Here is a 6091-nt window from a genome sequence, read left to right on the forward strand (position 1 = left end):
GTACAGGCTCGTAGATTTCCACAGATATTAAACATTCAATAACTAGCACAGGGAACTATTTGAATATTGTCACATTAAATCAATAGAAAACACAGATATTACATTAAAATGTTGTTAGATGTCTGTTAGCATGAGTGAAACAAGTATTTGGCACAGGGCATTAAAATGAGATGACCTGGAAACAAGAAGCATTTAGAAATCCTGGATCAAATTAATGTCTGTAATATTAAAATGGAACTACATGTTTGCAGGGGTTTCATTGCATGTAAGTCAACTATGAAAACAAATAGTTTGTTGTAAATGAAGAGTAAGAAAAAAATAATACTGACTGTATATAAATTAGTAGCATGCCCTCCTGTTAAATTGATTTCAGTCCTGACCGTCTTACCTCAAAAAAGATTACATCAATAATAGAAAAGGGCTTCAGAAAACATTACTGATGAAATGTAAATGGCTTGGCAAATTGGAGTAATGTGAAAGATCAGCATTTTCATTAGAGTGAAGAAGGAAAGAGTAAAATACACAGAACAAGCTGAAAGAAGACAGTACATACCATAGATATTCAACCTAGGGAATACATTGCCATGAGACACTATTAATGCCTGATGAGTTTCAGATTTGGAAGTCACATAGAAAGTTAAGGAAAAGTACTTTTCCTCTAGGTAGATTATTTCAGGTATGCTTACTGTGGAGTCCTTCGTGACTTCCCCTGAAGTATCTGCCAATTTATAGAGAGAGGAACTGTAATGAAAGTGTAGGAAATTTCTAGTTCACAATATATGTGTGACTGTATTTTATTAAATATATGCTCAGAATGTTCTCCTGAAGTATGGCTAAGCAAAAGCTTGATTTTTACACCAGTATATTGCCTCCTTTCTATTTCTGATTCCTCTGCCTTTGGGATCATGAGAGCAAGAAATTTACTGGGGTTTCCTGCTTGGTAATTTTTTTTCCTGTTTAGAAGTACTTTTTGTATGTTCACTGTAACGCATAGAGTAATACTAATACTTTGTTATTGGAAAACAGGAGGAAATGCACTGCAAAATACTTTAATGTTTCTCATACAGTGCTTCATATTAGACATCTCAACCCTTCCACATTTACCATGTTTTAGAGAACAGTAACGTACTTTATTGTCACCAGAATCAGTATATTTAGTAATGCACCATGAATGATTGCTATCACCATTCAGAGATGTATCTCATATTCTAAGAACTAGCTCTAACAAAAACATTCTTTGTTCTCAAGAAAGCACCCATAAGATCAAAGTATTAGCAAGGCTACCGTAGCTCATCTCAGCTATAACATATTCTGTATGTCTAAAATGATTCTGATATCTTATTTATATAAACACCCTTTAAAAACTTCCAGATGAGTGTTAACCAGTTATTAGAGTGTTTCACAAGATCTTCTTGGCAGAGAAACCTCTCTCTCCTGCTAGATAAAGCAAGAATTTTTAATATATATTATTCCTCAGTGATACTGGTGGATTCCAAAGGAGCAGTTATCCCAAATATCACTGACAAATCGCAATTTTGGGGTAAGTTGTATAGTACTATCGGGATATTTGTAATTCATCGCACTCCCTTTTATGTTTACTAACTCTGATGTTAATCTGTGAGTAGGATGTCCTTCCGTGAATGAAATCTATTTTTACAGCTGTTTTAAAATTGATTGGATTGCAGGCACGCCTACCGAAATCACTCAACCAATTGAAGAAACAGAATGAGATTTGGATTATAGGGTTTCAGATAATACCAAGTCCTTTGTGAAAGGTATGTTATTTCTTCTCTTTGTTCTGCTTTTGGAAAAGTATAGCTGTAGATTGGTGGGGTTTTTTCAACTGTACAGGTCATAGGAATTATAAAAATTTCCAAAGCAAAATCACAGTCTCTGTTCTGAATAAAGTTAATCCAGGGCAGAGTGGTTTGCAAAGGTATTTAGTATGTTATATATGATCATCGTTAGTGTTCTTTCAAGGACATAGGAAGGTATGCTTTAGATATCTGTTCAAAACAATTCAAATATTCCACTTTTTATTATTATTTCACCATACCAATGGTTACCAAAGCTCTTACAATCAATCACACTACACATATCACACAATCATAAAGGGTAGAAACCATTTTTGTCAAAGTGACAACTAAAGCTGGTTCCTTACAGCAGGGACTGAAAGGAGCAACTGATTCAAAGGGAACCAGCATGCACATTTTCATAAACTCAAGGTGTAAAATATAGTGACGCCATAGAGAAAACCAGCTAACTACAGCTGGGGAATCTATTAAAAAACTTGCCATTTTTCTTTCAGAAACCTTGAGGCTTACTCCTTTGGTTATTTGTGGACTGTTAAGGCACGTAAGTTGATTTTGATGCAGATTTTAATATACTCTTTTTTTAGAGAAGTCTTTTGTTTGCAGTAAAAGGTGCAAGAACAAGCCCTAGAAGAGTACATTTCTAGTATCAAAAAAAAAGACTCAAACTGTATTTTTCAACTAAAATAATGCTCATTCATCTGAAATAGTTGCATTTATTTACATTCTGTAACTTTAGTGTGTTAAAATATGTTGACTGAATATATCCATAATAATTCTGAAAAAGTGTGTAAACTTGTTTGTATGTAAATATGAGAGGTAATTTATACTGACCTCATCAGGTGTTTTAGCACTGTCAACCATAACATCCTCAGAAACAAATTAAGGTACAGTGACAGAGTTACTACCAAGTGAACTGCAAACCCTTCCACATTATCTAACTAGAATGACACATCAATACAGGTTCCACAAGGATCTGTCCTGTGTTTTGTTCAGTATTTTTGTTACTGATTTGTACCATGGAATAGAAAACAGACATCACATTTGAAGATTTCAAGTGTAATGGGAACCATAATTGTATTCAAAAAAGTTCTTCATAAACTGAAAAGGTGATGCTAAAAAGAGACTGCTGCTCAGTAGGAAAAAATGTCAAAATTTTAGATATAGGCAGCAATGATCAGCTATGCAGACATGGCATGGGCAGGGAGGGAAGAGTTCGGCAGAACATGTTCTGAAACAGCAAGTCTCATACCTTGTTGTTCAAGGCATGTTGAACTATTCTTTTTGTCTGCTTGATATCAGCTTGAGAACTCCATCCACTTTTGGAGAACGATGCTTGAAGAAAGTTGTGCACATCTGGACAGAGTCCAGAATAGAGGAACTAAAATGGCCAGAGATCTGGAAAACATGATATGGAATTACAGGCTGGAAGACAGTAGCTAAAACAGGATGAGAGAAGTCAGCAAGGAAGGGAATATGTAAAGAACCTGGCCTGTGCTGCATATGATGAGAAAGAATAACCTAAAATTGCAGGAAAGAAAATTTAAACTAGACATTACAAACTACCATGTAAATAGAAAGTCTAACAACATATGAGGTTCAGCAGACTGTAGAATCACCAGTAGCTACACAAATCTTAAAGATCAGTTTGGTGGCTTAGTTCACCTGAAGCTCGATATCACCCCAAAGACAGTTTTCGTTACCCGATCTTAATCAAAAAACAATGAAATAACAAAACCTTAATCAAAAGCAATCACTAATCCCATTTGCAGAAGTTTGGTTGTCAATTTACACATTTACATGAATGGTAAAGTACAATTTATCTTCATAAATATGACAGTACCAATGACTAAGCATTGCTTTAAGAGGTAGGAAAGAACATTTTCCATTTTGGTTTGTTAATGATTCACATCTGAGAAACACTGAGTATTTCAACGGGTTATAATGGCACCTAAACCTGCCCAGAAAACCTTGGCATTTTCAGAGCTGGGAAGGGAAGGCAATGGAGTGATGAAAGGAAACTTTTCTCCACTGAGTTGATATTAAGAAAAACAGAAAGAGTGGGAGGGAGGGGGATTTGGAATATGAACAGCTCTCAAAGATAATCTGCTATAAAAATAAGTATGACTCCACACTGACAAATCTCTTTCCATTAATACAGCTTGAAGATGCAGAGTTGTACATCAGCCAGAAACCATGAAGTATGTTTTAGCTTGACAGCTAGATACAAATTGGGTGAGAAAATCTTTTGGATCTTACTAAGCACTAGGTAGAGGTATAGTCACCTTTTCATTTCTGTACCTGTTGTCTTAATACCTGTATTATTTTTTTTTTATTTTGTAAATGAATACATTTATTTCACCATTGTCTCAAGCCAGGTGAATTTAATTGTTCTATGACAGAAGATGTATTCAATTTCGAATTATGGACTGAACCTGCAGACAGGGACAATCAAGCACTCTAGCACTTCCCAGCACATTATTAGAATCTGACATTGTCTCTGCTCTAACTGAAGAGCTGATAATGTAGGCATCTACAATTAAAAAGTTTTCAGTTGTCAATCAAACATCTTGTTTGGAATGTGTCAGACCATCTCTAAATCCATTGCTGAGGCCTTTCAGGACCAGATGTCATAAGATACATCAGGAGTAATTCAGATACAGTTCATTCTGTTCTGCAAGAGGGTAGATTAGATGATTTCTAATGGTCTGTTCCTATTTTCCAAAAGCATATGAGTATGCCTACTATGCAATAAAAGAAGATATTGAAGCATAGATAGGTGACAGAGATTACCCTTAATCCAGTTAACATAGACAATAAGAGCAATTAAGACCTCACAGACTTTTTAGAGCTGTACAGGCTTTCTGGCATCCAGGATGCTTGACCGCAGGCTCCATTATTCTAATGTGCCATTTCCCGACATTTTTACCTCTACCATGTTCTCTTTCTTTAAAGTCAACACCATTTAATATATGAACCTGACTGGAGACTTAGCTATTTTTTTCCATCAAGTATATTGGAAGGTCTTTACTATGTGCCTAAGTTCAAGTGGGACAAATCTCATCCCAAGTGGGTGTCACTTTTTGTGTAAGAAGTATACAGCCCAGATTCAACTGAATTATTGCATATAATTAAATTTGCGTGATTAGATGAACTGTGACTGCTGTCTCTGTGGAAGTCCCTAGTCTATAGGAAGTGAAAAGAAGTGTGACATAGTTTAAACTGAAATGAGAAATTGACTATAAGATCAAGATTTACCTAGTTACCTATAAAAAAGAACAGTTTCTTAGGGCTCCCCTCCTATGTCCCCAACTAAAAAGTAACAAAACATTTATTTCCAGCAAAAATGATTGCTGAGAAAATAATGAGTATTGCACTTTATAATCATTCTTTGTGTGTTTTGGTCTACATTTTTATTTTCTGAATTATTTCATAAAGATAATTAATAAATTAATTGATATCTTTGTAAAAGATTTAAAAGTCTGCCTGTGTAAAAAAATATGGGCATTGAAAGGAATTTAAGCAAAGTCTTTTTATTAATAGCATACTCAGTTACCATAGCTCAGCTGACATACATTTACTTCCACTGTGGTCTTTTTATTTTTAGTCCAAGGCTTTAGTTTCTTAAGCCAGACCTTGCAGCACTGAACGAAACAACTCAATAAAACCAATTTGGATACAATACTCAGAACTGGTACTTACTGCAATATCCAGTGTTGGTGACAGGCTGTCTGGAGCCCTGCCAGTGCTGATTTAGCAGTATATGCCAGCTCAGTGAGTCAGAAAGAGTTTTTACATGTGCCAGCTCAATTGTGCAAGGTTGCTCAGAAATCCCTTTCAATTTCCAGGCAGAATAATTGCTGTATTTCCAATCTACTTTCCTTAGGAAAAAGGAACAAAGGAAAGGAGAAGCATCAATAGAATGGCTTTTACTATCAGATTTGTAGTTTGCTCTGGAAGGTCACTGCTTTGAAAATATTTCACTATAAGTGAATATTTAGGTCATGTGATAGTGGGTGCAGTTTTCTGTCATTCAAGTATGCAAGAGAGAAAAATAGAAACAGAAAGAGTAAGTGCTATGAAACAGTAGAAATAAAGATTAAAAAAGTCACTTGCTTAGGAAAAAATAGTTTAGCTAAGACTCAGGAACGTACATGTGTAGTTCTACATAAATTTAGCCCACATATCGTATCTGAGAGCAAAAGAGAAAGACAAAACACAGGTATGATCTTTTTAAGCATGTCTTTAATGAAATGATCTGGTAACAGTAGAGTTGTTGG

At 35.1% G+C, this 6091-nt stretch overlaps 1 long non-coding RNA gene across 1 annotated transcript; it reads left to right on the forward strand.

Annotated features, from left to right (window-relative positions):
- Positions 1-1701: 1701 nt before the first annotated feature.
- Positions 1702-4052, forward strand: LOC142361910 (uncharacterized). Its single transcript, XR_012764507.1, has 3 exons — positions 1702-1775; positions 2309-2355; positions 3973-4052. It is a non-coding gene; the product is annotated as an uncharacterized LOC142361910 (long non-coding RNA).
- Positions 4053-6091: the final 2039 nt, after the last annotated feature.

Source organism: Opisthocomus hoazin, chromosome 7 (genome assembly GCF_030867145.1).
Source record: "Opisthocomus hoazin isolate bOpiHoa1 chromosome 7, bOpiHoa1.hap1, whole genome shotgun sequence".
Lineage (NCBI taxonomy): Eukaryota > Metazoa > Chordata > Aves > Opisthocomiformes > Opisthocomidae > Opisthocomus > Opisthocomus hoazin.